We start from the raw sequence: 22,899 nt of genomic DNA, 5'->3' as shown, positions 1-22,899 counted from the left end.
AAAATGAGACACATAGATCAGTAGAACAGAATAGAGAGCCCAGAAAATAAAACTGTGCATATAAAGGTCAATTAATTTACAACAAAGGAGCCAAGAATATACAGTGGAAAAGGATAGTCTTCTCAATAAATGGTGTTGGGAAAACTGGAAAGACACAAGCAAAAGAATGAAACTGGAACACCATCTTACACCATACACAAAAAGAAACTCAAAATGATTAAAGACTTGAACTAAAGACCTGAAAGCATGAAACTCCCAGAATAAAACATAGGCAGTAAACTCTCTGACATAGATCATGGCAACAGTTTTTGGGATGTGATACCAAAAGTAAAAGCAACAAAAGTAAAAAATTAATAAGTAGGACTACATCAAAGTAAAAAGCTTCTAGACAGTAAAGGAATCATCAACAAAATAAAAAGGAAATCTATGGAATAGGAGAAAATATATGCAAATTGTATATGTAAGAAGGAGTTAATATACAGTGTATAAAGAACTTATACTACACATTAGCAAAACAAACTATCTTATTTAAAAAGGGCAGAAAATTTGAATAAGCAATTTTCCAAAGACATAAATATGGCCAGTAGGTACACAGTAAGATGTTCAACATCATTAATTATCAGGGAAATGCATGTCAAAACCACAGTATCATTTTCCACCTGTTAGAATGATTATTATCAAAATGACAATAAATGGGTGCTATTGAGGATGTGGAGAAAAAGGAACCACGTGCTATCTTTGTGGGAATGTAAACTGGTGCAGCCATTATGGAAAGCAGTATGGAGCTTCCACAAAATATTAAAAATAAAACTACCATATGATCCACCAATTTCACTTCTTGGTATTTATCTAGAAAATAAAAACTAAAAAATATACATACACCCACTTGTTCATTGTAGCAGTATTTACAACAGCCAAGATATGGAAACAACCTAAGGGTCTTCTGATGGATGAATGGGATAAAGAAAGGGTGGTATGCATGTACAGTAAAATATTATTCAGTCATAAAAAAGAATGAAATCTTGCCATTTTAGGCAACATGGATGGACCTCAAGGGCATTGTGCTAAGTGATACAAGACAGAGAAGACAAATATCATATGAGCTCTTTTATACATAGAATCTTACAAACAAACAAGCTCATAAAACAGATTGGTGGTTGCCAGAGGCAGGAGTGGGGAGTGGGAGAAATGGGAGAAGGTGATCAAAAGGTGAAATAAATAAATAAATAAATAAATAAATAAAATTTATTGGGGCGTCTGGGTGGTTCAGTCGGTTAGACATCCGACTTCAGCTCAGGTCATGATCTCATGGCTTGTGAGTTTGAGTCTCACATCAGGCTCTGCGCTGACAGCTCAGAGCCTGGAGCCTGCTTCACATTCTGTGACTCCCTCTCTCTCTACCCCTCCCCCGCTCATGCTCTGTCTCTCTTCTCAAAAATAAATTTAAAAAAAACATTAAAAATTAAAAATAATTTACTGAGGTGCAAGTTTCATATAATAAAATGCAGATGCATTTTAAAAGTAGAATTCATTAACTTGATAAATATATACATCTGTGTAACCACCATAATCAACAAACAAAATGTCCATGACCATGAAAAGTTCTCTCATGCTCCTTTGCAATCTACCCCTCTATACTCCAACACACACACACACACACACACACACGCGCGCGCGCGCGCGCGCGCGCACGCGCGTATACACACACACACTCACCCCTAGCCCTAGACAAGCTTGATATGCTTTCTTCACTCTACTATAGTTTTGCTTATTCTAAAATGAAATAATATAACAGGTACTCTTTTCTATGTGGCTTTTTTTCACTCAATGATTCACAGATTGATCCAGTTTTTACATGTGTCCCTAATTTATGCCTTTAATTATTGAGTAAATTTTAATTGTATGGCTGTGCCATACTTTTGCTATCCTTTCACCTACTGATGAACATCTGCTGAAACTTTTCTATGTTTTCCCTTTTAACCAATCTGTGTCTTTATTTTTTAAAAAATATTTTTTAATTTTCATGAATTTTTGAGAGAGAGAGAGAGAGAGTGCAAGCAGAGGAGGGGCAGAGAGAGAGGGAGACACAGAATCCAAAGCAGGCCCCAAGCTCTGAGCTGTCAGCACAGAGCCTCATGTGGGGCTCGAACCCACGAACTGTGAGATCATGACCTGAGCCGAAGTCAGACGCTTAACCGACTGAGCCACCCAGGCACCCCATTTTTTAAAAATATTTTTTAATATTTACAATCTGTGTCTTTATTATGTTTATGGTATATAACTTTGTGTCTCGCTTATTCTTCTCCACAGTGTAACAATCTCTGCCTTTTTATTGCTTTGTTTTCATCATTTCCTCTTAATGTCAATTTTTGTTATATATTTCTTATTCACTTATCTGACCTTTGTTCTTTAGTTCCTCTTTTAATACATTTTAAGATAAATTAATATTCTCTGATATTCCATTTTATTTTCACAATTTATTGTTATATCTATCTCTTTGTGTTGAATTTTAATAATAGATCTAGGGTTTACTATAAGAATCTTTAATTTATTAGATTCCACCTTTAAATAATACTGTATCCCTTCATGTATAATATAGAAATCTCACAGTAGACCTTTCTTTCTACTATCCCATCTTATATGTTATTGTCATTCATCTGACTTCTACGAAATTATAATGCCCACAATACACTATTATTACTTCCGCATTCATCAGCTGTTTTTCAAAGAAATTTAAAAATGAGCCAGAAAGTTATCTTATATTTATGTATATATTTACTTTTTCTGGCATTCTTCATTTTTTTTTTCTTGTTATTATATCCCTCTTAATTTCCATTAACATTTCTATTCTTGTGGGAATTCAGGCAAACATTTACTCATTTTCATTTTCCTTAAATAATTATATAGTAGGGTGCCTGGGTGGTTCAGTCGGCTAAGCATCCAACTTCAGCTCAGGTCATATCTCACCATTCATGGGTTTGAGCCCCACGTCGGGCTCTGTGCTGATAGCCTAGAGCCTGGAGCCCGCTTCAGATTCTGTGTTTCCCTCTTTCTCTGCTCCTCCCCCACTGGTGCTCTGCCTCTGTCTCTCAAAAATGAATAAACGTTAAAAAAATAAAAATAAATAAAAATAAATAATTATATAGTTTTGTTTAAAATTTTTAAGGAAACTCAAAAAATAAAATAACATTTTCAAGAATCTCAATGCTATTTTCTATAACTGCAGCATTTTATTTTATTTTACTGTATTGTATTTTCTTTTCTTTTTCAAAATGTTTATTTATTTTTGAGAGAGACAGAATGTGAGTGGGAGAGGGACAGAGAGAGGGAGACACAGAATCTTAAGCAGGCTCCAGGCTCTAAGATGTCAGCACAGAGCCTGACATGGGACTTGAACTCACAAATCAAGAGATCATGACCTGAGGGGAAGTCAGACACAACCCACTGAGCCACTCAGGTGCCCAGATAACTACATTTTACATTCTTACCAATTACATTCTAATTCTCTACATTCTTGCCAGCATTTGTTTTGTGATATATATATTTTTAATTGTTTTGGTCATGTTTATTTAATTTTGAGAGAGAGAGAGAGACACAGAATGTGAGCGGGGGAGGAGCAGAGAGAGAAGGAGACAAAGAATCTGAAACAGGCTTCAGGCTCTGAGCTGTCAGCACACAACCTAATGCGGGACTCGAACCAGGGAACCGCAAGATCATGACCTGAACCGATGTCAGACGCTTAACCGACTGAGCCACCCAGGCACCCCTGTTTTGTGATATTTTTGATAAGAGCCATTCTGACAGGTGATATCTCATTGTGGTTTTGATTTGAATTTCCCTTATATTTGGTGATATTTACCATCTTTTACTATGCCCGTTGGTCATTTGTATGTCTTCTTTGGGGCAATGTATACTCAAATTTTTTGCCCAGTTTGAATTGGGTTATTTGGGTTTGTTAGTTGGTTTGCTATTGATTTGTAGGAGTTTCTTATATATCTTGGATCCCTTATCAGCTATATAATCTGAAAATATTTCCTCTCATTTTTTCAGTTGCCTTTTTTACTGTGTTCGTTTTTTATTTTGCTGTCTATACACTAAAAAATAAAGGGACATATTGTTGCAAGAAATCAAAGATGACACAAATAAATGGAAGGACATCCTAAATTCATGGATTATAAGACAATATTGTTAAAATGTTCATTTTATCCAAAGTAATCTACAGATTTGATGAAATCCTTATTAATATCTCAATTTTTTACAGAAATAAAAAAAATATATGAAAACTCATATAGAACCACAAAAGACTCCAAATAGCCAAAACAATCTTGAGAAAGAAGAACAAAGCTGTATAGCTCACACCTCCTCAGTTCAAAACATATTATAAAGCTACAGTAATAAAAAGAAAACAAAAGTATGGTCTGGCATAAAGGCAGGCATATAGGTGAAAGGAAGAGAACAGAGAGCCTAGAAACAAAACTATGTACATACAGTCAAGTAATCTTTGACAAGGGTGTCAAGAATATGCCTGGGAAAAGGAGTCTCTTCAATAAATGATATTGAGAAAAATGGACAGCACATGACAATGGAGTAAAACTGGACCCTAGCACCCATATGCAAAGTCAACCCAAAATGAATTAAGGACAGACAAAAGACATCAAGCTAGAAAACTATTAGAATAAAACATAGGGGAAAATCTTGAAAAAAACTGGTCTTGGCAATCACTTTTTGGATTTAATGCCAGAATCATGAGCAGCAAAATGATTTCAGCAATTTACAGATATTTTATGTGTCTGTATTGTATATCTTCTGGTAAAAGTTATTCTGGTTTTCAACAATCTGATTTTGATGTTTTTAGTGTTTTCTATGTGTGTGTATCCTGCTTGGTGTTTATTGAACTTTTTTGATCAAGCGGGTGTATACATTTGTTAATGTTTATTTATTTTGAGAGAGAGAGAGAGAGAGAGAGAGAGAGAGAGAGAGAATCCCAAGTAAGCTCCCTGCTGTCAGCGTAGAGCCCTATGTGAGAATCCATCTCACAAACCATGAAATCATTACCTGAGCTGAAATCAAGAGTGGAATGCTTAACCAACTGACCCACCCAAGCAACCCAAGTGAGTTTATACTTTATAGCAAACTGGAAAACTTTCAGCCATTATTTCTTTCAATATACACTCTTTTATGTTCTCCCTCAAAATTCTCTCCTTCTGTGACTCCAATTACCTGCAAGTTAGACCTCCTGATATTGAACCACAGATGCATTGGGTTCATTAGGTTCAGACGTTCATCAGGTTTCAATAATTTTCTTTCTGTGTTTTCATTTGAATATCTTTCAATATGCCATCATTCCTTTCAGTAGACTTTCTCTCTAAAAATTTATTTCTGTCTAAAAATTTCATTTTATTTTTTTCTATCTTTTATTTCCCTTCTATTATTTGCATATTTTCCTTTAAATCTTTGGTCCCATTTATAATATTTATAGTAGATTTTTTCAAATATTTTTTTCAAATTCATCATCCGTGCCCAATAAATGGATTTTTCTTACAGTTATGGTTACAATTTGTTGCTTATTTATTTGTCACATAATTTCCTTGGAAGAAAGGGCATTGTGAATGTTACACTATTGTGTTTGGATTTTTATGTATGCTATTACAAAGAGTTGAAGTCTGTTTTTACAAGGCCTTTATGTTTCTTGTTGATCAACATGATTCTTTCAAGATTTACTTTTATTTACTTAAAAAAGTAATGTTTGTTTATTTTTGAGAGAGAGAAAAAGAGAGAGAGAGATAAAGAGAGAGTGCAAGCAGGGGAGGGGAAGAGAGAGAGGGAGACACAAAATCTGAGTCAGGCTCCAGGCTCTGAGCTGTCAGCACAGAGCCCAGTGTGGGGCTCAAACACACAGACTGTGAGATTATAACAAGATTTATTATTAAGCCTAGTTATAGCAGCATTAAGTAGCATTTACTCTAGAGCTGAATTGCTCTTTTTCAAAGCTAATCTTTGGAGATCTCTATTAATCGCTCTAATTGATCAGTAAGGTCTTGCTGTTCTGGTTAAATGTAAATCAAACCTTTTCCCAACTCTGTGTAAACTCTGGGAATATCTCACTTTTTTTCCATTTTTTTCACCTCTGCACCTGTTTACAGCCACTCAAGAGGACTACTATACAGATTTCTGAAGCTCTTTCTCTATTTAGCTTCATCTTCTACAGTACGTGGGTCTGCAAATTCTAACCACCTCCGCTTCTCTGACCCCCAGTCTCTGTAAGCATGGCTAATGTATTCTACTTGAGATTTCTTTCCCCTTAATGTAGTCTAAGAAGTGCTTCCAGGAAGAAACCCAAGGTGACTGCAGAGATCACAATCTTTGTTTGCCTTCTTCCGGGTATCACAGTCCTTTTACACTTGTTGTTGAATGCCTGAAAATCTTGTCTAGTTTTTTAGTCATTAATGGCACATGGGTTATTTCAATAATGATGAATCTATCATGACTGGAACATGAAGTCTTAGCATTTATTTACAATGTATCATAGTAGAAATACCTTGATGTTAATTTCATAAACTTCATAAAGGTTGTAAAAAGGTATTTTGCTATGTATTCTCACTGCCTAATACTATGCCAAACATACAGTTGGCCCTCAGTATATATCTGTTGAATGAGTTAATAAGAAATACTTACTTTAAAAGAAAAAGGCCAAAACTCCTTACCAGAAGGACAGCCGCTGCTTCAAAGAATCACTTAAGACAAAGTTCCATAATCCAAGTTTGTGCATTTTTCATATTATGTACGGAACTGCTTATGGGAGGGAGACATGCATTCAAATGTGCAAATATCCCTAAATCAGGCATAGATGATGTGCTTTTGCACAAGACTAACATACAACTTACAAAAGTTAAATAGGGACACCCAAGTGGCTCAGTCGGTTAAGTGTCCAACTTTGGCTCAGGTCATGATCTCATAGTTCGTGAGTTTGAAACCTGCATTGGGCTCTGCACAGAGCCCCGCTAGAGATCCTCTGTCCCCTTCTTTCTCTGCCTCTCTCTCTCTCTCTCCCTCTCTCTCTCTCAAAAATAAACATTAAAAAAACCAAAGGTTAAATAATTTTTCTGCATTAACATACAAAGAAAGTCCAAGAAGTATTTATATTAAATCAATGGTCTTGATAAGGAATACTAGCAATCCAGAGATTTTTAAGCTATCCAATCTTAATGTGTCTGGGAATCTTGAGAAAACTCTAATCCTCTCATTCATCATTAAAGATCTAAACTTACCTATTTTACCAAGTGTTGTCACTTCAATATGCCAAACAAAATCCTTATTGGTCTAGGGTTGTCCCACATAAAGTTGCCATGTTCTTACGTTTCAGTCTGAGGTCATCGAAGTCGGTCTGCCTAGGTAGACTGGTCCTATCCTGCACATGACCACTACTTTACTTTGCTAAGTCTGACAATTCAATCCTAAGGAACCTGAAAAACTCACATTGGAATTGGCTTCTTTGACTTCTGGAAACAATTCAACATTTGGCCATCATTATAGGAACCATTAGTAATTTGTGCTCTAATTAACCTTCCAAACTTTTCATAATGGTTTGTTTTGTTCTTTTTTGAATCTCCATTCATTGCTTCTTAAGGATTATTTAGCTGAAACATGGTAAAAAGCTAAAATATAATTTTATTTTGTATAAATTGTTAATAAATATATCGTATGAAGAAAACATTCCTAGAGAAGCAAAATAAAATTCATGAAACTTAAATATTAAATATGTTTTAGAGAAATTCCTATAATCATGGATTTCAGCCAGCCAGTTACCAATTATAAGTTTAGTTTCCACAGCAGGTACAACATTAAGACACTAAAGTCATTCAGCTTTAAGACATATGGTTTCAAGTTTTGATGCAAATCTAAAGGTGAGGCATTCTATTTGAAGAATAAAAGAAGAAGAAAAAATAAGTTTAAATTAGCCCTGAATTCAAATCAGTTCTTTGGAATGAATTTACCATCTTTATTGTTTCTTTTATTTTATACTGTCCATGATTTTTCTGCATATTCTCATAGAATCACAGATCTTTCAACTTGAGAGGATCTGTAGAATGTATGTGGTGCACATGTTTCCACTCAGAGTACTTTGCACAACTGCAGATTTCTGGGCCTTTCTTTCAAAGATTGTAACTCAATTGATCAGGAAAGGTCCCAATAATCTTCATTTTCAAAAGAATGACTCTAGTAAAAAGCACTGATATGGTTTAATTTTCATTTTCTGAGTAAGGAAACAAACACCCAGGAAAGTTAACTGATTAGCCCAAATTTCTATCAAAGTGAATGACAAAAAAGAAATAGGATCATGATTCTGGGTGCTGTTTTCTGTTCTACAGCTTTTTCCACTGCTTCATAAACATTTCTTCCCAAAGAGAAAACATGGTTTATACAGTATTAAATGGTAAAAACCTTTGCGATTCTGTCTTTAGTTTATATCTCTTATCAAGCTGCCCTTATTCCTGGGACATGTCATCCATGTTCTTGGTATTATTTCATATCGCCTTCCAAATCTGTATCTTTTGTCCATATTTATCTCCAGCGTTCTATAATTTTATATCCAACTTCTTAATTAACTAATTTTAAACAACTTCAAATAAAACACATATAAAGCTCAACTTTTCATTAATATACATCAGACCTATCAAACCTCATCTGCCATTATCTTTTGTTTTAGGAGACCAGATTATCAGTACACCCATATAGGAAAACCAGAGGCCTGAGACTCATTCTGGATACTCTCTCTCACTCACCTACATATCCAACAATTAACAAATTATTTTATGTATGGTTAAATTAATTAAACATGGAGGCCAACAGACTGAGGTGGTTTTACTACCCTAGCCGCCTATGTAAATAAACTAAAACCTAAGCCTGTAAATGCTTCAAACTAGGAAATCAAAACCTAGTCAGCCAATCAAAATACGCCTGCTCAGCTTTAGGTTTTCATAACCCAGCTCCAAAATTTCCCTTTGACCCATATAAGGAAAGGAATTCCACTATAACCTGTTTTTGCCCAGCATAACTTCCTTGCTCCTGCTCATTTTTGTCTATAGAACACTCTTTCCTCATATGACACTTTGAAGCTCCTGATTCCTTAGCCATTAATTAAAACCAACTAGAGGGGCGCCTGGGTGGCTCAGTCGGTTAAGCCTCCGACTTCAGCTCAGGTCACGATCTCACGGTCCGTGAGTTCGAGCCCCGCGTCGGGCTCTGGGCTGATGGCTCAGAGCCTGGACCCTGCTTCCGATTCTGTATCTCCCTCTCTCTCTGACCCTCCCCCGTTCATGCTCTGTCTCTCTCTGTCTCAAAAATAAATAAACGTTAAAAAAAAATTAAAAAAAAAAAAAAAAAACCCAACTAGATCTGAGATATATGTGTCTGTGAAATTTTCTTTTAACAATATTTCACAAGTCTGTTCAGATCTTCCAACAAACCTGAGTCCATGAAAAGAACATCTTACTTGTTGACAACAGCAAGTTATTTTTGAAATGACTGCCTTCAGCATTGTTCTCCTCCAGTCCATTCTTCACACTGTTGAAGATAAACCTTCTGAAAATGCAAATCTGATCATGTCAAACGTTCCAATGTCTTCTCATTGTCCTTGAGATATATTCTAAAAATGCCGCTTAATTTATGGAGCCCCACTTAATCTATGCCTACTTTCAATCTCAATATAATGCAATTCTGTTTTTTTTACTTTCCATGTTCCAGTCATACCGGAACCACTTTTTGATCATCCAAAAGGACTTAAATAGAATTACAACTGTATTTGAGAAATAAAATTAATTTCCTCTTGTTAAACATTAACCCAAGGCCAATATAATTTCATTTGCCATTATTTCCTTTTTATTCTACTTAATGTCATTTGTAAATTGCCCTGTTCTTGACTTTATACCATTTGTTTCATAAAGAAATACTCTAAATTTTGGTTGTATTTTTCAAATACTATTAGCACACTCAAATGGATAGAAAACAATTTTTAAATGATTATTTTAAAACAATTATTTCAAAATAGAATTTACTGGTTTGACCAAAAGTCTTGAGGTAATGAAAAGAAAGTTTAGAATATCACTTTCAATTATTGCAGTAATCTGTTACAATATTTAGGAATATCGTTAGCTTAGTTCTTTACAATAGTATGCCATAAAATAATTTATCTTTTAAGAAATATTTGTTAATGTTCTATTTTAATGATTAAAACTCAACATATAACGATTCTTATTGAATCCTTAATCTTTAATCTTTATTGTCATTGTCATTGTCATTGTCATTGTCAATCCTTAATCTGTAATCTAATATTGTCAGCTGCTTTGGCCCTCTTAACTGCTTACTGTGTTGTGCACGAACATGTTTACGTGACCGTGTTCAAAACGTTCAGAAATTGTGCATTACTCCTGCTGTTCACAATCCATCTCCCTTTTCCTCTCTTGGTGAGGAACTGGGCTCACACTTTCTGCCATGGGTCCTCTGTAAATAGGCTCTGGTCTTGGCACAATTAGGAAAGCGTTTTATGAAACAAACTCCTCCTAAGAAAGAGGTGGATATAGATTACAGCCATTCACCGAGTGAGAAATTTTATTTTTTTGGCAACCAAGGGAAACAATTCTGTTCCTTTTATTTGTTAATAGTATTGCCAGAGTGGTAGTGGTGGGAAATTTTCTCTAAACATTTGGAGCTATTCTAATTGGACAGAGGATGTCTCCTGCCATAAAACACTGATTTTCTGATTCTTCATGAGGGTGTCATTTAATTCCCTACTTGGCTACAAACTGCAGGTCTTTGAATCAATTTTTATCCTAGTAGTGGTCCTTCTGGTTTGCAATAGGCCTGCTGCCCAGCTTGTTTTCTAAGCAGGTGGTTAGGCATCAGATCCCATTTGACAATCTAAATAGCAATCAGGAAGAAGAGCTAAGAAAAAATCTCTATGTCACACAGTAACTTCTTGGGTCTTGAGGGTTGTGAAGTTAGTGAAAGCATTATAAAGAAAAAAAAGAAGAAGAAAGAAAAGCAAGGAGTTAAAACAAAACCTGTTCAGCAAAGGATCAAAGAAAACGGTGAAACTAAGGAGAAATGGGGTGAAGGAAAGAATATTGGGATTTAATTTTGCCTATACCAAGTATGCACTGATTTGAAAGAGCAAAAGCTTACAACAAATTAGGGATTAGCATGGATTTGCATTGTCTTTTTGGAAAACTAAAAGTGTCTAAAAGTTCTAGCTACATGACCCCATCCCACAGTCTAAAGAATGAGCATTTTGCCTTTCAGATGGCCACACCATACCGGGTAAAAGGTTGATATTGATGTGGGTAGCATTTGACATCACAACCATGTATGATGCCCAAACAACTATGCTAACACAATTGAAAAGAAAAAGTAAGGCAAACCAAAAGATTTTAATAAACAAAATTTCTCTCTTAACTTTGTGATTTTGGTGCCATATTTCCACATACCTCCAATTTCTTTGGAATTTGAACTCCCCTTAGGATGATGTCCACACGACTTTTTAAATCCAAGTACATATAGTCTGTTGGATTTAGACCACAGTCGAATCTAAAGGTGTAATATAGCCTCATGGAATTAATTCCACCTAAGATTTTTGTGGTCTTTCCCCCAGATGTTTGATACCATCAACATTAAATAAAAAGAAACACCATAGATGATAAAAAAGAGCCAGAATTAAACAATAGCAAATAAAGGTGTTCTTATTTTCAAAAACATGAATTGTGTTTTGCCCCATTCCATGCTATCCCCCAAAAGTCCTATGCCAAATCCATCTTACAGGTTCAAAACAGCTGATCCATTCTCAAAATTACCTCAAATCCAACGAAGAGTCATAATTTCGTTTCCTTCTTTCTTGGTCACATTCAAATCCTAGGTTCCTTGTTTTTCATTCTTCATAAATTGATAGTTTACAAGGAGTCTGCCTCTTCTTTTCCTTTATTTATCTTCTCTAAGAAATCATGTTTTATCTCCTAAGCAGTTGATAATCTATTGACTCAGATTAATATGTCTTTCAAGAGTAGTGTTCTAATGAACCCTCCCTTCTCTCCTGGATTGGTTTCTTTCTGTTCTCTTGACTCTTTTAGGTAAGTGTGTCTAATGTGCTATTTATCTTCTCATTTCTGGACAAAATGTGTCAATAATACATGAAAACTCAGTTCACCTAGATGTCACAATAGAGACCCTGCTGGAGGAGGCACTGATCTCCTATTCAAATGGAGCCAGAGCTCCATAGAGGAGTAGAACATGGCATTCTGGCACAAGAATCTGCTGTTATCTTCAATATGTGATATTGAAGTGTCTCACACCTCTCCATCTAAACAAATGGCCCCTGCTAAACTGATGAATTTACTATAGGCTTTGCAAACCTGAGAGGAGAAGAGAAATAATTCTGAAAACAAGAGCAAGGAGTATGATCTATGGAGGACCAAGCAAAACCTCTTGAGGACAATAATACTATAAGAACACCACTATGCAATATGTGAATTTGCTAAATTGGCACCAAGATTTGCTCAGCCTCATTAAGGGAACAAACTGATCTGCAATAAGGGAATCCCTCTGGTGTAGTTTTTATCAGGCCCCATTTAGTAAGTCCTCAGTGAAGAAGGTTTGATTCTAGGCAAATGGATGAGTTGTTCTCAAACTGAATTTCACGAACAGGGAAAGAATGAAAGTAACTTTGAACGTCAGCAGCTCTTAATGAAAGAAACTCTTTGAACCTCAGCAGCTGTGTCTTTAGCTGTTGGGGAAAACACTGACATTATCTAGTTTTTCTACCTGGTGATTTGGCTGCCAGACTGAAAGCCTATTAACATTCTGAATACTCAACACCACCCTAGAATCCCGTAAAATCTAGGCCAAGGCCAAGCAGCGCATAGAAGTTCTTGGTTTGCCGTGGATGTGAAAATAAAATCTAACGTAACAACACAGAACAGCTGGTAATGGACTGTGACAATGGAAGTCTGGAGATTGCACCAGCATGAGAGCGGTTAACCTCAGTGTTCTATGTACCACAATCTGCCTACGGCTTATTCTTCATCACTGACATTGGGTGGCTACTAAAATGATGTATTTTATAGCACTAATTTTATATTTTAATATAAATAAAAGCATAATCTTTTTTTTTTTTTTACATTTATTCATTTTTGAGAGACAGAGAGAGGCAGAGCATGAGCAGGTGAGGGGCAGAGAGAGAGGGAGACACAGAATCTGAAGCAGACTGCAGGCTCTGAGCTGTCAGCACCGAGCCCAATGCGGGGCTCGAACTCACGGACCACAGATCATGACCTGAGCCGAAGTCGGACGCTTAACTGACTGAGCCACCAGGTGCCCCCATAATCTATTTTTAATACTCTGAAAAGATAAAACCAGGTTTCTTCTTGTTTGTGTTTACTGTGTTTATTTTTGTTTTTGTTTTGTTTTTTTGCTTGCTTTGATTTGGGGAAAAAGTAACTATAAATTGCAAGATTTCATAGACCAACTACATTTCACTATTTAATAGACATTGTTGGAGGCAATCTAGCTGTCCTTATCTATCTTCTGTCTTTCATCTTCCACTCTTTGTACAATTATATCACATCCACGGCCCAATGGACTAAAAGCCACTTAATCTGGTGCTTATAATGTGAAAAGAAACAAATTGGTGTGGATTTGGTATATTCATATGTACGTATCTCCCTACCTACATCTATCTATATATATGTATAAATATGTATACATGTGTATAATTGTATGTGTGTGTATTTGTATGTGTGTATCAAAATCCTTTAAATAAAATTACTTTTCACTGCATATAGAGACGGGATTTAAATAGAAATATAAATGCATTGAAAATGATTTAAATAAAGATTTAAATATAATAATATTGGGAGAAAAATTTTAAACCACCTTCAAGAACCACCACCTATTAATTAAGTCAGCATTATACTTAATCATATAACAAATCATTGTTAAGAAACTCCCATATACAAGATTCTGTGCTCGATATAATGGGGTATACAGAAATGGTGAGGATTACAGACTACTGACTTTGAAATCTCTACCATTTTAATTAATATCTGGATACCATTATATTTTCATTTTTTTTTTAATTTTTAATGTTTATTTTTGAGAAAGAGAGGGAGAGAGAGACAGAGTGCAAGCAGGGGAGGGGCAGAGAGAGAGAGAGAGAGAGAGAGAGAGGCAGACAGAGAATCCAAAGCAGGCTTCAGGTTCTGAGCTATCTCCCTATGACTCAGGGCTTGAACCCAGGAACTGCAAGATCATGACCTGAGCCAAAGTCAGAAGCTTCACTGATTGAAGCACCCAGGAGCCCCATGAAAACCGTTATATTTTTAACATGATAACTTTCTACTGTTGAAAGGAAGCTTAAAGGCCAGTTTATTTTTTAAACTAAATTTAGAGATCATAAAACCGGAATTAGACACTTATTTTACTTACTTAAGATCACACAAAACGTATTATGGAAGAAAGCCGCCATATGTAAAGTTAACTTAATTATCAATAACCAATAAGCAAAGTTCGAGAAGCCTTGCATCTTTTGTGTACAGTGGTACTTAAACCTTATGCAATTACTTCATCTGTATTTGCCAAAGAAATAGTGATCTGTTCCAACGCTGGCGGAAAAAAAAGCTGGCAAATTTGGATTTATTCATGCATACTGAACATTCCAGATGATTTTTAAGACTTTTTTGTCTTAAAGATTTTTAAGACTAATTTTGATATAACTTCAGCCTCACTCACTGAATTTAGGGCCTAGCCCCCAGGGAAAAACATCTCCACTGTCTGCTCAAGCCATAAGCACAATCTATACCTGCTGACTCTCAGGTCTTCTCTCCTCCAGGATGCTTCCCATTATTAAAGTATAATTTCTTGGCAAAGAGAGCCAGCCAGACATTTGCAGCACTGCTAGTAACTGAATTTCTGGCTATAGATCAATCATTAACCCATTCTAGTTTCTTCAAAAAGGAGATGAACAGGTTAGGCTAGATTACACCTAAAACTCATCATACTTGGAATTCTAAAATGTTAAACCTGTGTATCCAATTATAGACTTTATTCCTGAATTACAGTATATCTTTTTAGTTTCCAAGACATTCTGGACTGGTTATCAAAGTTCAGTGCCACCATTCTTATATTCTCTGATGTGGCCATGTACAAAGGATATCCAGAAGCCCTCGTCTTCTAAATCTCAAAAACCAGAAGGAAGCAAAGCACTGTGAAAATTACTCTTGTTTTCTGCTTCTCCCACCACATCACTAAATGGGATGACTCAACGTTTGAAGTCCATTAATGGAGCAGGGTACTCTTCAATATTTGTTACTTAATCGTTTAATGAAATCCTTGTAAGGAAAGTTTCATTCAAGAATGTACCCTCACTTTTTATGATAATAAGTATTAAATTTTTTTAAGTGCTTATCACTATTGGTGAAATTCAGGTAATACAGGTCCTTTTCCATATGATTTGTACTGTGTGTGTGTGCTTTTCACCTACATACAAGACTATGGCAAACTGACACTAGTTTAAAACTTTCAAGCTTGACCATATTCAAACATATATTTCCAAAAAATTATTTGGAAGTTTGTCCTTGAATAATTTTAGTGCATAATATCTTGTCTTTAATCCCCATATCACTTGGTATGAAAACTTTATATTATAAAGGAAGTGTTTGAGTAAATCGAAATATTTGGTTAGTTCAGTGAAAGATGCATTCTAAACATTAGATGATTATAAGGCTCCCGTTGGCCCTCATAAGCATGTGGAGCATTTAAAACCATTAAATACTATATGGTGCTCTTCCGGATCTCAGTAGGTAATATTTGACCGCCCCCTGCCCCCACAACTCAAAAACATAGATGCTAGGTAAATACCAACAATTAATGTTTCAATATTTGCCAAGTTTATAAGTAAGAAAATTCTCAAAGTAGGAGGAAAAGGTTGCCCATGTGTGTTGCGGTTTATTTTAGAAGAAATAATTCATAGCTAAGTAGTTCATTCATGTATTCAATAAGTCTTCATATACACATATGTATATATGTGATTGCCTGGGCTCAGAATTCTAAACTCCAGAATTTTCATTTTGACCTCATCATCAATTCTTAAAATCCAACCAGTATTGCACAAATGTGTCCAATTTGAGCTGGCAGACTAGTTGTATCTAATTATGTTACATCTCCTAGTTTTGTTCCCAGCAACTCGTTTACGAAAAAGAAAAATTCTGTTCTATTTCTCAGTAAGACACTTTGACACAATCCTCTATCTGTCAATTGCTTTCTTCTACTGGACAATACTACAATTAGCTCAGAACACTCACTAAAGTTATAATACTGTTTTGAAGACAAAGATAAAACTTCATGCAAAAAAATAAAATAAAATAAAATAAAATAAAATAAAATAAAATAAAATAAAATAAAATAAAATAAAGTAAGTGTTGCTAGGCTTGTTGCCCCTTTTGGAATCCAGCTCTACAACAAAATTTTACTCCACAATTTGTAAACTTATAATGAACTTCAGGCATGGATATTCAGAGGTCACAAATACATTAATGAATATCAAAATGCCACGGTCACACAAGAAAAAGTGGTGTCTTTCACCAAAAAATAAAAATAAAAATAAAAATAAAAATAAAAATAAAAGAGGTAATTGGATGGGGGTCAGAGAGAGAGTGAAGAGAACAGTAAAGACATGAGAAGGAAAAGGGAAGAGAGAACAGAAGGGGGAATTGGAAAATAGAGGGAGAGAGGAAAAAGGAAGCAAAGGAAATTCTAAAAAACAAAAAAATAATTACTCATCCTTTCATCTAGTTTTGTTGAGTTTTGTGACTAATGAAATTAGTCAACTGCCCACAGTTGAATTTGTTATCAAATAAAGGCCTAAAAACTCAGCTGTTTTTGTTTTTGTTTTGAATTGTGGATTGTTTTATTTAAGTGCTGTCTTCTTAGAGGATCCAAGGCTAAGATTTCTCATCTATCCCTGTGGATCCTCTCAAACAGTGAGCCCTTAAAAAAAAAGCATATGTTTAAAAGATTTATTCACACAGTAGTAAAGCAGATTGAAACTTCAAATACTCAGATCATGTATTAGCTGCAGGAAAGAACTTGCCATTAGTTTAGGTGATGGGCTTGTTCTAATATTCACATCTAAATAATTTTTATGCTTATAGGATAAAATAAATTGTGGTTTAATTTTAACACTTTCTATAGCCCTCTGACATCCAGTGTTACATTTCTCCATTATCTGAGACTGTTCATCAGATTTATTTATCAAGAATATTAACTCTATGCCTTGTCATTCTATTCAGAGAAAGTCTTCCCAATAATGGCACATCCCCATTCCTAGTCTCTATAAGAGAATGATATATTCATTTTGGCTGTCTTTCCAGGCATAATAAAGCCAACATTCTGTAGTCCTGTTTCCACATAGAATCTTCTTTAAAGCCATTCATACCCTCATTTTGATCATCAGTTTCAAGAGGTATTGAATTTGAAAATATTTATAATAAAACTATACAACATTTTATAGTTAAGGGAAAATGTATTTCAATAGCCTACTAAAATATAGTTTATGATTTTGTTTTATAGCATTCCAAAAATCACTGGCTCTATTTTCACATATGGCAAGATACATATTTTTTGAAAATCTATATGAAAATAGCTTTTATGTATGCTTGTAAACACTGCTATATAAATGAGTCAGGGGAAATGTTTTATTATTCAACTCACTTGAGCAGCTTGCCCATTTATATTTCATGTCATTCATGTATTGATCAGTTTATATATTTGTATATGTGAATGTATATGTGTATATGCATACATATGTGTATATACACATATTTGTGTATATGCACGTATATACATTCATCCATTAATATACTCACTTATTAAAAAACATGGATCATTAAGTCCTCTGTTCTAGGTACTGCTTTTGAGTCAAATACTAATATATTCATTATTATTTTGCTTTGCTTTTTTAAATTGTTCGTCTTTTTTTTGTTGTTGTTCAAGTACCCTGTTGAAAAAAAGAAAAGTTTGTTTATAGAACCATGAATGACTATTTTATACTCATGTTTTTAAAGGACATTGGTTAGCATAATTGGAAAATCATCCTCAGTGTGTGTGGGTGTGTGTGTTTTAATAGAAAGTGCAAGACACCTGCACATTTCTTAGCACTGACCATCAATCAAAGATCCAATGACAAATTCTTCTCAGCTTTGAAATCTCTAGAGAATTTCTCTGCTATGTTGGATTGATCTTCTTCTTTCTATTTTTCTTTCTATAATAGGAATTGCTCTGACTTGGGCTTCCCTTTGACAGAACATAGAAACAAAGTGAGGGAAGGCTATTAAGACAAAATCTGGATCTGGAATACCTCTAATGGTGAGAGAGGAAAAGTGGGGTCAGGAAGCAGCAGGAAGATGTTTGGCTTACATGACATTCAAAATACATAGGTCTGGTCTTTTCAGAGTACATACTTCCATTAAAAAAAAAAAAAAGACTGTCTAAGAACCAATTCTTTCTTATCTTACAAATCTTCACAGCATTCTGACTGAGAAAATTAATGATCTTTGTTTTATGTTGTTTTTTTTTTAATTTATTTTTGAGAGAGTGCAAGTGGGTAAGGGCAGAGAGAGAGGGACAGAGGATCTCTAGCAGGCTCTGCTTTGACAGCAGTGAGCTCAATGTGTGGCTGACATTTAAGAACAGCAAGATCACGATCTGAGCCTATGTCAGCCACTCAACTGACTGAGCCACCTAGGCACTCCCAAACTAATTATCTTTTAGTTCTTTAAATTTTAACTGCTAACTATGATGTGGTTAACGTACCATGGTATCTGGCATTATTGCAAAGTTACTGCAATCGGTTATTGATTATTGCAATTGGTGCAGAGTTGCCAGTGAGACTTCTACACATTCATTCTTTAATCATTCACACTTTAATCCTTTTCCTAGAGACAGATATCTGAGTGTCAGGATTTATGTAAAAGGCTAGGATTACCACACTAAACACAAAGGAAGCAGAAAGAAGGAAAAAAATAAAGATTAGAACTGAAATAAATGAAATCTGTAATAGAAAAATAAGAGAGAATAAAAACATTTTTTTTGTTGAAAATATAAAAAAAAATTGATGAAACTTTAGATTACCAAGAACAAAAAAGGGACAGGACACAAATTAATACAATCAAGAATAAATCAGTGCACATGACTAGAGACTCCAGAGAAATTAGATGGCAAGGAAATATTATGAATAATCATATGCCAAAAATGAGACAACCTAGATGAATTAGACGCATTTCTAGAAAGACACAAATTACCACAATGCACTCAGAAATAATTTAAAAATCTGGGTATAGATATAACAACAAAAAAGATTGAATCAGTACTCAATGAATTTCCCACAAAGAAAAGCCAAGGCTCAAATAGCTTCTGTGGTAAATTATACTAACCATGTCAGGAACAATGAACTTCAATCCTTCCCTAGCCATATCAAATGGTAGAAGAGGAAGGAATACATCCCACCGCATTCCATTGGGCCAATTTATCTTGATGTCAAAGCAAAAGACAACACACAAAAAATTATAGGCTAGTATCTTTTATGAATAGACATAAATTCTTCAATAAAATATTAGCAAACTAAATCCAGCAATGTGTATGTGTGTGTGTGTGTGTGTGTGTGTGTGTGTGAATTATACCATGACCAATTGGAATTTTTCCTAGGAATGTAAGTTTGTTTCAGCATACAAAAATCAATGTAAAACAATATGTTAATATAATAAATGGAAAAACCACACAATCATCTCAAGAGATGCAGAAAATTAATTTTGAAAATTCCAGTACCCTTTCATGATTAAAAAGAACTTTAAAAAGTAGAACTACAAAGGGATATCTTCAATATGATAAAGGAAATCGATGAAAAACTTATACATCATAAGGGTGAAAGATTGATAGCTTTCCTTTTACCCTCAGAAATAAGACAAAAGTGACCATTCTTGCCACTTCTATTCAAAATTGTACTGGATTTTTAGCCAGGAGAATCAGGCAAGAAACAGAAACAAAAGTCATCCATAATGGAAAATAAATAACAAGTAAGGCATGTAGAAACCTTTAATGAATCCACCAAAAACTATTATAGCTATGAAGAGTTCAGTAAGTGTGCATGATATAAGGTTAATATAAAAAATAAACTGTATGTATCAATACTAAAAATGATACTGTGAAATAAAATTAAGAAAAAACAATCCATTTATAATAACATCAACATAATAAAATCCTTAGGAATAAATTTAACAAAAGAAGTCCAAGAGTCATGCACTGAAAAGTATAAAACATCATTGAAAGAAACTAAAGATGACCTTTTTAAATGGACAGGCATTCTGTGTTCATGAATTAGAAAATTTAATATTGGTAAGATGGCGATACTCTAAAAAATTGAACTACATATTCAATAATCATCCCTCTCAAATTCTATGCTGCCTTATTTGAAGAAATTGACAAGTTGATGCTAAAATTCATACAAAGTGCAAGAGACCCAGAATAGCCAACAGAGTCTTGAAAAAGAAAAACAAGCAAACAAACAAAAAGAACCCCAAAAACTGAAGGACTCATACTTTGCAATTTCAAAACTTACTACAAAGCTACAATAGTCGACAGTGTGATACTGTTCTAAAAGTAAAGATAGAGATCAATAGAATAGGATCGAGAGTACAGATATAAGCCTTCACATTTTTGGTCAACATTTTTGATAAGAGTATCTAAAGCACACTCTTATCAACAAATTGTGCTGTAGAACTGGATATCCACATGAAAAAGAATGAAGTTGGACCTTTACCTAACACTGTAGAAAAAAACTAATACAAAATGGTTCAGAGACCTAAATGTAGGAGCCAAAAGCATATGTATAACGCCTAAAAGTAAACATAGGAGTAAATCTTTATGACCTTGAGTTAGGCAATTGTTCTTTGATGTGACCAAAATCACAGCAACAAAAGAAAAAGAAAAAAAAAAGCATTTGGGGCTATATCGATATTAAAAGTTTTTGTGCTCCAAAGGACACTATCAAAAAAAGTGAAAAGAATCCACAGGATGGGAGAAAATATTTGCAAATTATCTATTTGATAAGGGGCTAATATCCAGAAAATATAAAGAACACTTACAACTAAATAATTAAAAGACAAACACCCATTTTTAAAACACGAACAAGGATTTGAATACTGTTCTCCAAAGAGTATGTATAAATGTCAACAAGCCCATGAAGAGATGCTCGACACCATTAGTCATCAGGGAAATGCAAATGAAAACCAGGATAAGGTACCACTTCATATCCACTTGTGTCTATAATTAAAAAGTGGGACAGTAACAAGTGCTGATGGATGTGGAGATATTGAAACTCCCATATTGCTGATGGGGATGTAAAGGGATACAATGGTAGCTATGGCAGTTCCTCAAAATGCTAAACATGGACTTACCATATTACCTAGAAATTTTACCCCTCAATATGTATTCAAGAGAATTGAACACAAATGTCCATACAAAACTTGTATACAAATGTCACAGCAGCATTGTTCATAACAGCCAAAATGTCTTAGCAACCCAAAGCCCCATCAACTAATGAATAAACAAATGTGGTATTTTCATACAATGGAATACCGTTAAGTAATAGAAAGGGATGAAATACTAGTATGGACTATAGCATGGATGAATCTTGAAAATATTATGCTGAGAGAAAAAGAAGCCAGTCACAAAAGACCACATACTATATGATTCCATTTATGCAAAAAGTCCAAAAGTGGTAAATGCATGGAGACTTTACAGGGATGTAAATGCTCTAAATTTGCATAATGGTTACTGTGGCACAACTTGGTTAATATACCAAAACCACTGAAATGTAGCTTTTAAGGAGTGACTTTTATGGTATGTGAATTACATATCAATTAAACTGGTATAATTAGAAAAAAGATTCCCTTGATTACATTGCAAAGTGTGATTTTATGAGAGCAAGGGCTGATGTCAGGTGATCTTTCATTTTAGGTGGCCAATGAAATAGGTCAGGCAAGTGAAGGTGGTGATTTGAACAAAACTAATCCCAGTTCTTATTGTTCTGCAAATGTCACTACAGTTTTCCAGAGCAACAATATGAGCAAGAAACCCAGTGCTTTTGCCTTAGGTGGTTTCAACATTGCATGTTTCTAAAACATTCTAGTCTACCTGGACCAGTTACCTTTAATGGGACAGAAATTCCTACTGCCACCGAGTCAAGGCTGATTTGAGACTGGGAGGCAAATTCTCAAAGTAGAGATGACCCTTAAATCACTGTCTATGAAAGTCAGAGGTAGCATAATAAGCTGGTCTACTTGTCATTGATACTTTTATAATGATACGGTGCGCTTTTTTTAACATGAATTTATTCTGCTATTCCTAATGTGTATCTCATCCAAAGCAATTGGTTTCTTTCAGTTTTATTAAGATTAGGTGTTCCTGCATTACGAAACAATAGGATTTCCTGAGATCATCAGTCCCCTAAACTATGAGAACCACTGTCTAAGAACGCTAAAATGAACAGGTCCTGAAAAGAAAAAAGGAAAAGTCTGCAAAGCCTCTGCTTTTACCCTCTCGGAGCATCTCCTTCATCATGCAGCTAATCTAAACCCCTCTGCTGTTTCCCACTATCATGTGTATCGCTTGTCAGCAAGATCTGCAAATTACCCTCTAACCATTCAATTCACATCTTGTAGTGTTTAATGTCTGTCTTTTTGGTCTTTTCTGTACATTAGTTCCTGCCAAATGCTTTCTTTGAAGGGAGAACAAAATAAATTCTGGCCACTAAGAAAGGCCAGACCTAATTCCATCTTTAAAATGTTAAAGTGATGAAAT

Source organism: Panthera uncia (assembly GCF_023721935.1).
Source record: "Panthera uncia isolate 11264 chromosome B3 unlocalized genomic scaffold, Puncia_PCG_1.0 HiC_scaffold_1, whole genome shotgun sequence".
Taxonomy (NCBI): Eukaryota; Metazoa; Chordata; class Mammalia; order Carnivora; family Felidae; genus Panthera; species Panthera uncia.
Note: the sequence above shows the minus strand (reverse complement) of the source record.